This window comes from Manacus candei, unplaced genomic scaffold, assembly GCF_025592945.1.
Source record: "Manacus candei isolate 608988 ecotype Guabito, Panama unplaced genomic scaffold, ASM2559294v1 h1tg000014l, whole genome shotgun sequence".
Taxonomy (NCBI): Eukaryota; Metazoa; Chordata; class Aves; order Passeriformes; family Pipridae; genus Manacus; species Manacus candei.
Window position 1 is genome coordinate 19,718,035 of NW_026138062.1, and position 12,104 is coordinate 19,730,138.

The following is a 12,104-nucleotide window of genomic DNA, read 5'->3' on the forward strand; positions in this document are numbered from 1 at the left end:
CCCGGGCCGACACGCTGCTAGCCTTGCGCTTCCCGAGGCATGGGTGGCGCAAGCAGTTCGGCTCACCTACTGCAGTGCCAGCATTTCTCTGGTTGCCATTTTAATTTGATTTTTGTTAAAATGTTTGGGTCTCGTGTTCGGGAAGAAAATCCCCGAAATGCTATATAGGCAGCGTCGAGGTGAAGTCCAGCAGTTGTTAAACTCCTCGGGAAGAATGCGAGGAGCAACGGGGAAGTGGAGATGTGACCTTCCCTCTTCCTCTCCGGTGCAGTGGGTGTTAGAAGTCCAGTGAACCCAGCACACCATCCTAATAGGGTGCTCTGCAGTAAAATTATGTGATGCACCTATGCGAATTTACATTGCGGGGATGATTGTAGGCTGCTCTGAGAAGGATTTCATTTTGGTGACTCACCTGGGTACAGTTGATTTCCTGGCAAGAGCTTGGCAGAATAATGTTTCTATCGCTCTTAGTGAGCTACCTGGCAAGCAAAATGCAGTCCTTGAATTCAGCGGGTGCTCTGCTGCTGACTTGGGCAAAATCTGGTCTTTCTCCCTAGAGCATTAGATGGCATCAGGACTGAATTGTTCTTATGCTGTGTGCCTGGTCATCTGTGTCCTTTAAAATTGTTGACAGAAAAGCAAACTTAACCTGCATCATGCTATCATCCTAAAGTATTTAAAGAACTATGGGTCATTTAATTATTTTTCTTATAAAGATATAAAATCCACGAAGCAAACCATGGTAATTTTACATGACCTCAAGATAAAACAGCTGATCATACGGCTTGCACCCAAGACTGAAAATTGCCCCAGGTATTCCAAAATTCAGTCTAACTGCCTTAAAATCCAAGAGAGGTTAACTGAATCATTTGCAGATATTTCACTGAAGTGTAAAAAGTTATGGGTGCCGAGGAAGACAAAACACAGAGATTTCTCTAGGCACTTTCCAACCATATTTGGTATGACCTTGGAGGTTTTACTTTAATAGGAACTTTCATTGAAAGTATTTGAGCATCCTACATGAAAACGATAAAGTACTTTAATAAAGCTATCATAAGCTACGCTTTCCCAGACTACTACTATGGATTTTATATTTTTTTTATAAGTGGGACTTTATTGTCTCACTCCCAGATTGAGAAAAGCACCAGGTGACACCTCTGTTCCCATTTCAAAGGGAATCCGTGCAGGCGCACTGTGTATTCAGGACAATATTTAGTATGCAAAAGCTGCAGTTCAGAGTTTTGCTTTCCTTTGTTCTCCTTAATGACATCTTCAGATATTCTTCACAGAGAGAGGGGTATGCAAAAGACGGTCAAGGCTAAGGCATGGCATCTTATTATCTGTGTCAAAGTACATCTGACTCTTTCCCCGGGCAGCATACACTTATCTTTCCAGATCAGATATGCTCTGTCTGCTTCTTGAATCATGTTTACATACCATGGCAGCTTACTGAAGCTGGATTAGAGCAGCACCCTTATGTGTTGCCACTTCTGACCTGTCTCTTAGTGAGAATTTAGGATATTAGGACTATTTCTATTAGAGCCCAGAGTAAGGATAAAGCACGAGGTGAATCTCTGTGCTTACTTCCAGACTGTGCTTTGCTTCTATGTGCTTGCTTTCAGACTGTGGTTTCACAGGCAGCTGAGCTGATTGGATGGCTCCATTCCTCCAAAAGGAAATCTTGTCTCACCTTCTTCGTCCTCTTGTCCTTAATCTTCCTCCTCACTCTTCATACTTTCCTCCTCCCAGCAGCAATTCCACTGATTGCCTGTGCTACATGTATGACCCAGGCATATCTAAGTTTTTCTGGGTTAGTTTTCTACTTGCTTGGTAAGTTAAGTCAATTCAGAGAGATATAAGGACCAGCACCAGTATCAAGTGGGCTTGTGAGGCCAAGATGGGGAGGAGGGAGGAAGTGAGGAAGAAGATCTCCCCACTTATGCATAGATAACTGTATTAAACCAGCCCATCACCTCTCTCAAAGCCACAGTGTCATTTTTTTCTCAGGCAAGTAGGTGAATCTCATTTTATATCGACATGACTTTCTCATTCCATCTCAGGTTTCTGCCTTTTTGTCTCACGTACAAGGCTTCATTTCCTTTAGTTCCCTGCCACATCATATATTGGATATCAGGACCCCCTCTAGGAAGAGATGACCTATGCTGTTTAGATCTGTCTGTTTATGTCCTTGGGCAGATGTTTTCCATTGTTTCAGCAGACACTAAAAAGTGGGCAACTCATTGATTCCTTGTTTACTCTGAGTGGAAAATAGCTATTACATCCATAGGACTGGGAGCTGCTTTCTCTTTCTGATGTCACTCTTAAAATGCCACAGTGCTTCAAGCAGTACCTCTGCTTGCCCATCTACAGTTCAAAATCACTCGGTGCTATCTCTTACACTGGGATTATAAGATTCTAATGCCTGCGCTAGACATCTTTGGATTCAAAGTTGTAAAACTGGGGGGGGCTGTTAAATATCGATTTTGTCTGCTAACAAATGACACTATTTTGACATGAGGAGAATGTAGTTATTTTTAAAGTTTCTTTTATAAAGCTTTTAAATGCAATTGAATGTGGAAAATTCCATATGGCATCATGGTGTTTTTAATTGTTCCTGCTACTCCTTGTCTCTTGTTAACTGAATAACGTGATATGGTGTGTCTTAAGGTTTCCCTCAACCACTCTTCCCAGTTTTATGTCTCTCCCTATATATTTATCTGTCTCTGTCTAACTATGTATATCATTCTCATTTCTTGGAGCAGGGGGAGGGAGGAGACAAGTGGAAGGTGTTTCTGTGACAGGCATTTTTTCAGCCTGCTTTCTTAGCTAGAAGTTGAAATCCATTTACACTGTTTCAAAGCTTTTCGCACCATGGCTAGCTCTTCCTCTCTGCCTTATTCTGCCTTCCACCCCCTGCTTCTTCTCCACATGGCCCCCTCAGCTTCACCTGAAAGAAGTCTCATCTGCCAGATTCTTAGCCAAACGGCCCACAAAACACTTGCTGTCACACCGTCCCTTTTATGCAATCCCTGAATTAATTCACAAGGACTTTACTAAGCGTAGACTTTAGATACATTAGAACACAGGTAAGACTAGTGGTTTTATTTGTATAATTCCAGTGACAAAAGCCTCTGTTGGGAATGTCATTTTTATCAGCAAAATGAATTTTTTTTCCATTGCTTAATGTGTTGATCTGGGAATTTTTTTCTGGATCGTTTTGGTTAGATGGGGGAATATGGCTATAGCAGCATTTTTTAACTTCGTCCTCAGCTAAATCTGCTATCACCTCCAAGTCTACCTTTCCTTTAACAACTCAAAACAAAAAGAGTAGCCTAAATTCCAGAGAGCTAAAGCAGAAAACAAAAGATGGCACTTACTATTGTAAACAGAACAGGATAAGAAAGGAAACATATCAAAAGCCATTTGAGTCTGTTTATCAGCGTCCATATTCTTCTAAATATCCCAGAGCTTGCTGAAGTTGGCAAACCAAATGGTGCATAAATCTTTACCATTCTTTAGCTTGCAGATGGATGGGATTGCAGACCACTGGTGTTTTTACAAAATTTGGGATCCAACCTTTGCAGCAGAATCTCCATTTTTTATTCATTTCTAGGCAGTACTGTAATCTAAATCTTAAGAATAACATAATTTTCACAATCTGTCTAAAATATAGCCACTACAACAAAGCACGAAATAAGCCTGACAAGTTGGCTTGTGCCTCCTGGCACCTCAGTCATCCCTGCTGTATATAAAGCCCTTTAGAGTGAGTAAGCTGTACCACAGCAATGAATTATGCCATAATCCAGCAAGCTGCTTTGCATGGCCGGCTTCTGCACCTACATGGAACCCTGAGGTCCATCAAGACACAGCAGATTGCCTGACTGGGTCTGTAGTTTGTCTGGTGGGAAATTACCATATGCAATATGCAGAAATGTACCTATATGCACAGTACCCGGTTGCATGCTCTTAATTTCAAAGAATCATTTGCAACACGAACCAGAACCTCCCTCATTTGGAGGCAGTGAAAGGACTCTCATCCTTTTCCCTTAAAGCTGATCCTGTATGAGGATTCACTACAAATGTTTTTACTTCAGTCCTAACTGGGTGTCTTGTATTAAGTGCCAGACTCCAGGAAGGCAACCTTTGTATGAATTTATCAACACTTTATTTGCTCATTAAGCATCATGATTTAGCCAGTACTGAAGAAGACTCAAATTAAAGACTATTGCTGCCCTAGGGACTTTATAATCTAAATCAGATACAGAAAGAAAAACTTCTCAGGGAAGCTAAGGACACAGAATAACTTTGAAAGCTCACTCTCTTTTCCCTTAAGCTGTTTTCCTTCTTTCATTTCCGTTCACAGAAATAAAAAATGTGTGCAAGCCCTTGTCCTCTAGTATCCTAGCAGCTGCTTCCTTCTCCCTACCAGCCCAGCACATGCCATTTACCCTTTTTTTATACATTAAATGTTGCAAGTATCTTTTGTCTTTTAGGATTTATTGAACTGACACTATCACTCCTTTTCACTTTGTCCTTTAGCACTCAAGACTGCCAGAACTGTTGGATGCATGTGATTAATTTACCCCAGGACACCTGCTTTGGGAAGTTAAAGAGAAATTCGGCTTGCTCCGTTACAATATATCCTAGCACAGAGTGTCACCGTCTCAATTTTCTATTTAGGCCTCAGGAGTTTTTTGTACTTGTCTTTTTGTCTCCTTTTCTGCTACCTCAAATGCAAACTTTCTCACTTGGCCTTCTAGGCCTTCCCTGGCCAGCACATGGCCTTGTCCATATTTGCCGTTGGATCTTGTGGCAGGTCCTACAGATCTGGTGCAAACTTTCTTTTCTTGGACCTTGGTTCACCCATATGTGGAAGGAGCTGTCCTGTCCATCAAAACCCATATACTGCTAAAACTATGTGTTTAGCCCAACAAAAAAGCCACATCTATGGCAGCTGGGACACCACAGATTTGTAAAGTTGCCCTTATCTCAAACTTCCCAGCCAGACCACCAGGATCTCACATATTTGCATTTAATGCATTTGAAGCATTGTTCTCCCTTGGGGCAAATGGTGTCTTTACAGAGGAGAAAAAGAAGCCACACCTGAAGCACTGAGTCAGTTGGATGGACCCACATGCTGTGAGACCCTACTACTACAGGTCCTCTGCAATTCCAGGACTCAGGATACAGCCTCCTGTGCACTGATGTACAGGTAAAATGACAGCCCTGCTGAGCGGAAATGATAGACTGCTCGTCTCACTAGTACAAATCATCCTGTCATTGCTCTGCACCCTTGTTTTCACCCCTTTCCCCCATTTGCTGTATATTGCTACGTTTCCATGGCTTTTCTGGACCTGTGATTGTCTTTTCATAGATGCAGTGGAAGTATGACCATGCACACAGTGCTTTTTGACACCATCTAACTAGCCCCTAGGCAATCCTATGGTACAAACCATTCCGATAGCATTCTTACTGTATATTTGAAGCAACAGGATGGTGGAATATCAGTGGTATGTGACTGGAACAAAATTCTCATTTACCAAATTTGTCAGAATTTCTATTAGCCAAGGTCTTTCATTTGTTTGTGTTTGGGGTTTTTTTCTTCCTAAAGCTTTTGTTGGCCTTATCGATATTAAATCTCTTTTGTGTTTACCAGCATTTCACAAAGAAGGGAGGAACTGACCTTTCCAGCCTGATGCTGTAAGATTAATTCTGCCTCGCAACTGGTGGGTTTTAGGATAAACTTCTGCAAAGCTGCATGAGTTGCACAATACAAAGCACGAAAGGCTCTGTCCTGTTTAAACAGGTTTCAATGTAGTTGGCTCTTAATGCTGCTCAAAGAACAGTAAACCATGTATTGTGTTGGAGGGTTAATTTCTCTGCTAGCTGTTCTGCCACACCTAAGACAAACCTTCCCCAACAGCAGGAGCTGAACCCAGATGTGCCTGCTTAAAACATCACCTGGTATCTTCAGGAGAAGTTTCAGGTTACACTGAATTTTGGACAACTGCACGTATCTGCTACAGTGACAGCCCTGTTGCTTCCTATGAGTCAGGCCTTAGTGTGGTCAGAGATCAGCTGGATCGAAGACTAAAATGCTTCTTTTTTTATTACTGTGCTTGCTTGGTGGATGAGCTCTCGCTGGATAAGCTCTGAGCCACTCTCTGCTCAGCTGCACCATCCCTGGAGCTGCCTCCAGGGAAGCAGCCAGAGGTGGCTGGTGGGGGAGGAAAGGGAAGGAGCAGTTAAAGGGCTCTGGGCAGGCAGCAGCCACAGTCACTTTGCTTTGGATGTAATATGAAACCTCATTCTTAATGTCAGAAAACTGACATTGTCAGCCTGGCAATGAAGATGTTGGGGGTTGTGGATGTGCATGCAAAAATGGCTGAGAGCTCTTGTTTATCAGGTCTTTTTTTTTTTTTTTTTTTTTTTTTTTTGGTGAGAGGAAGGGCATTCTGGAAAGATGGAGGGAGCAGCAACATAACTTAGAGCCTGCAGGGGAATACTGGTATCAGAAAATGGGATCTGCCAGTTGTCCCATGGCAGTAATCAGAGGTATCCTTACTTTTGCATTTGAGATAAGTTTTTAAGCTGCTTGGACATTACTTTTCTACTCAATTTACAAACTTGTAAAACACCCCACCCCATTTTATATATATTTTAAAAACAACTATAAGTTCAATAAGGTCACTTGGCTTAATAAGAACAAGGAAAGATTTCTCCAGGAATGCTCAAAACGAGGGAGGTTTCCTTTGTGATACTGTAGTTCTAGTAAAGCAGAGCAATAAGCATGCATCCCCAGCCTATGACTTGTTCACATCACAGCCCAGACTTTCCACTATTGCTCAGGCGAGGCGAGGCAGGGTGGGGTGAGGCGAGGTGAGTTAAAACCTCGGGTTATAATGACAGCAGAATTTGGAGTGGGCTGCATCATACTCCTTGTTAAGTACTGTTGCTGGGCCAAAGAAAGTTAGATATCTGTCAGTAATTTAAACCTGTTTTAAAATTTCCTTCAGGAAAATTTCCTACAGGACCACCTTCTCAAATCCTGAATGGATTTGTGAAAATATGTTTACTCTCCAGAAAACCTCAACTTTTGCTTGATTATAGAGACAAAAAATTAAATAACATGCAGTCTCTCTCCAACATTTTTCTCTTCAGGATTATTTAAAGCTACAGAGCAAACAAATCGAGTTTTCTTTATATTTTTGAGGCTGATTAGTGGGGTAGCGATATGATTACAAGGGTGAAACACTGAAGAAGCTGAAAGAAATGAAAGAGATATTTCTTAGTTTCTCGGGAAATCCCTGTGGTTGGTTGTTATAATCTTCTCTATCCACTGTAATACAGCATTGATCGCACCAGCACAGGCTAAAACAAGCTGTGGCAATGTGACTACCTCCCTGTTCAGGGTGGCTCAGACTCTGTACTAGAGAGATAAATTATGCAGGAAAGATAAAGATAAGAGTAATTTGTAAAGAAATATCGAGACTCAAAGAGAAAACTGTAGTCTCAATCTAAGAAAAATTGTCAACTATCTCCTTTGGGAAGGCTTCAACACAAAAAAAAAAAAAAAGAAAAAAAAGGAAAGAAGGATCTGTGTTCCTGCCTATGACTTCATCTGTAGTTACTGAAGTCAAGAGCAATATTCCCATTGAATGAAGATGTGCAATTATGAGTCTTGACTGCCTTAGAGGTAAATCAGCCATCTTCACTGTGCTAAAAAAGGAGCTTACAATCCCCCTTTAAGATTAACGAAATGTACCAATGTACAAAAGTACGAAGAAACACCTGGCCATTTCTGGTAGCAACAATGAAGAATACCGAGTTTTTTGCACATATTGCATCACTGAAATGATTGACAAGAAGCCATCATCAATCAAGGGCATGGGTCAATGTTTTACATATGTACCTTGCCAGCAAACCAGTTAGTTTTCCTTCAGTCTTCAACAACTCATAGCAAAAGAATTAGATTCCTAAATAATACTGCCCCTTCTGAATGGAAAGCATTTAAAAATATGTTAAAAATAGTGAATTTTATGAACAATTCATTCTTTACATAGATTGTAAATTGAAACATATTATTTAACTGTTCATCTGGGATCAAATCTGAGGCTACTTTTATATTGGGGAATATCCCTACCATCATGCAGCTTGTCACAGAAACCACAATAATCCTAATATGAAAACCGTGGGTTATTTCCACTGCCTTTTTTCCGGTAAGACTGCCATTTGCTTTCAATAAAGAATTGCCTGAGTAAAGACAATAGAAGCAGGTCCTATATTTGAAAAACAAGAACAAACACAAACAAATACACAGGAATGACAGAGGAGCCAAAAATAAATATCCAGAGAAAAAAGAGCAAGAGAAGTAGACAGTTTGATGAGACTGGGAGTGTGGAGATTAAGACAATTTTTGTAATAGTTTTAAACCCACATTAAGAAGAAAGTGATAAATATTTTATATATATAAAAAAAGCATAGGCATGTTTTGGTATATCATTCTTTTCTCAGTATGTACAGGGGTTATCACCTTGTTTCGGTTTAGGAGACCTAAAGAGATGTCTTTCAGTGTGAAAACATCTTTTAATAAACCCCATTATCATATTTGCTAGACTGTGTTTTCTCCTCTGTCTTGTACAAGTCACAGACGAAGTTTGTGAGCCCTGCACTCATCCTCATGGTACTTCTGAGTTTTCTAAAGCAGTAACTTCTGAACACAGTTTCCATTTATTTCTTGAGTTTCAGGATGTGTTCTTGGCACAAGTGGGCAGAACTCTCTTGATTTTAGTAAATATTTAATAATGAAGAAGGAACAAAAAATAAAGAGGGTAGGAGGCCTTTTTCTTATGTTTTTTAGAACTACAGTCCCAGGCACTTTTCTAAGTGTATAGCAAACCAAAAATCCTAGGTAGCAGGGCCCATTCATCCTCTCTGCTTGTTCTGTCGATACGGTTGGGACACATTCACACTCTGAATAATTCCTCTCCCAGACAGAAATAAAACCCCATAATAATAGTGGAGAAGTGGATATGAACCCAGCTCTGGAGTTAAGGAGGGAAGAGGGGGAGCCTGAATTGTAAAAAAAAAGAGCATCAAGTCCTTAGCATAACGAAATCAGGTTTAGCTAAGAGCAGGAAAAATGAGAGGAAGACAAATGCTTGCACTGGGTTGGAGGTTGGTGGCAAGGGAAAATGATATGGACAGAGACTCTTTGGCATGCAAAGAGAATTGAGATCCCAGCAGAAAAACTGGGCCACACTGATGTGTGTATCTCAAGGTGGGAGTGATTGCAGTGCTTTTTCAGCAGGAGCGGGTGAAGAGGGTACACTGATTGACCAGCAGGGTCAATGTGTGAAATGAGAGGTGTAACACAGGGAGTTGTTTTGTATACAGTATGAAAGGTGGATTTAAAAAGAAAAAATCCTACAGATTCATAGAGTGAGGCAAAACGAATGAGGATTCCAGTTAAGCTGTGTGTTTCCAGGAATGAGCTCCTCTGGAGTCCCTTTGCATAAGTTCCCCCACATTGCCTTAAGGTGACTGGAGATAGGAACCTGGTGTCCTCAAAGGGCTCTTCAGTCACTGGTGTGGAAACAGTTGCCAGGCAGGCTCTCATGTGGGAAAGTTAATCCTAGCCACTTCCACAGCCACCACAAACATAGACTTGCCTCCTGGCTGTCGATCTCCTCCAGGGAGCCATGTGCCACTTTGGAGAAGGGTGAGCAAGGACACACACTGCTAGGGCAGCACATCCTCATGGCCTGAACAGCAATTTTTTTAATGAGTGATGGCAAATTGTGTTCAATCTGTCCAGCACTTTGGGAGTGCCTTCATGCAGCAACAGAATGAACAGATGATGAAGAGACAGTTTACAGGGAGCAATTTCTCAGTTCCCCACCAAACCTCTAACCCTGCACATATGGCCTGTCCACCCATTGTCCAGTATGCCCCATTTTTCTCTGTCTGCCAATGTAGAAGCATTAGTATCTTTCCAAGATTCTTTTATATTATTGTCACATAAGGTTTGTATATTTTTCTAATCTAACACTTTCAGTTTGGGTATATACTTTCATTCTTACTAAAACGCATCCTGAACTGCACAGCTTCAAGCAGCTTCCTCTCCACCACAAAGCTACTACCAATACCTGGCGACACAGGATCTTTTTTGACACTGTGGTTATAACCACTGACTTTATCTGACAGGTTCACATCTGCCTCAAGAAGCACCAGCACCAGAGTGAGACCATGCTCTCAGTACCACCCCAAGCTGGCTGTCTGGATACAGGAAAGGCAGATCTGGCTGGGAACTTTTACTGCCAGGGTGTTCTACAGACAGAGGCTGCTCATTTTGGGGTGAAGCAGTAGAAACCTTTAGGGTGGTAGGTTTGAGTGGCCTGTTACAGTGTGGCTATGGCACTTCCATTGACCTAGGGCACAAAAGTCCTGTATAGGAGCCCTTGAGGAGACACACTGTCAACCCAAAAGTTAATGAGAAGTCAAGGAAATAGTTTTTTGTTCTTTGTCCCTGCAGATTTTACTTCTCTGAGTATAATTTCATACTCAGGCAGGGAGAGTAGGCTTACACAAAATATGATTAACCATTAGAAATGGAGAAGAGCAATTAGGATCAATCAGAGTGCATCCATTTTTAGAAACCTGAGGCAAAGGACACAGGACACCATAGTGCTGTGTGCTGTACATACACAGGACAGAAGGTCTCTACCTTTCAGGACCAAGGAGTTAAGCTTAAAACTGAAGACAACAGACCAGAACAGACAAACCAGGAAGACAACTCAGGAATCATGACAGACCTGCATGGCAGTTTCTCTACTGTTACCAACTCTTCTCATAAAGGATAGTTTTGAGAGGTGTAATTAAATACCTGAGCGGCAGTGTAAGATGACGAGCTTACTGATGTTTCTGGAGAAAGCCCTCCTGCGAGAGAGATGTGGGAGGCAGAAAGCTTGAAGATCACTGTCTAACTGAGCCACAGCATTAGCAGATGCAGTGTGTACATTTGATATGGCTGCATAGAACTCTTAAACTGGCTTTTTGTTGGCCTCATCAGTTCAAATGATGAAAAAAGTCATTGGATAGAGAGGAGAGAGAGGAAAGAGAAAGAAGAAAAGCCACATCTGCTGTGTAATGAGAGCCATGCCATAGCCTGGGTAGCAATGTGGCAGCATATTGCAAGCACACACTACTCCCCACTTAGATGCAATCCTGTTTTATTCCTCTCTGGTTGAGATCAAGGCTGGATGGGGAGAGAGAAATGGACCTTTGCAGAAATGAAATGTCTTGCCTGTCTTGTGACCAGGCACATACACATGGGCCTGAGGGAACCTGAGGAACTGAATAATGTCAGTCAACAAAATAGGATGTGTCAGTAAATTCCCCACTGGAACTGCTTTTATTCAATCCACTTCAAGTTCTTGTATGGAGCCCCTTGACTTGATGCTGAGTGGCTCTGTGGTTAAATGAAGCATTTTGCATTTCCAACGTGGGACATGGTAGAAAGTAAACAAGTTTTCTACTTAGAAAAAAAAAATAATCTTGTGCAGAAAGGAAGGATGTTCTGAGCAGTTCTTTCACAATATCTCCAGGCAAAGAAGGGACACGGTTTTGCCCCTTAGCACTTTTTCCCTCAGGGCTGAAATCCAGCCTTGACCCATGGAAGTCCCCTTTATTCTCCAGCTGTTGATTAAGTTTCGACAGATTCTTCCCTCCTAGTTTTCTTTGGCAACTACACATTTATTGCCCACTTACTGTGAAAAAGGCAAAGATTGGTCGTGGTGGTGAGATCCTTGTGAGCCAGAGGTCATGTTTTGAAGTACAAAAGAAATAACAAAATATGTCTCCATAGCACATACAGAGTATGCAGACTTTTTGATTGTCCCAGATAGATCACCTTGAAGCAATTTCCTGATGCAAATTAGCTCCCCTTGAAACATCCCAGAAGAAATGCCAGTCTGCTGCAGGGAAACTGAAATACTTCTCATAGAGGAAGAGTAATAATGAAATATGATCTGGAAAAAAAAAAGTGATCTATAGGTGAGTTTCAGGAACCGGAAAAATGTGCCTTTAGAGAGAGGTTATAGATG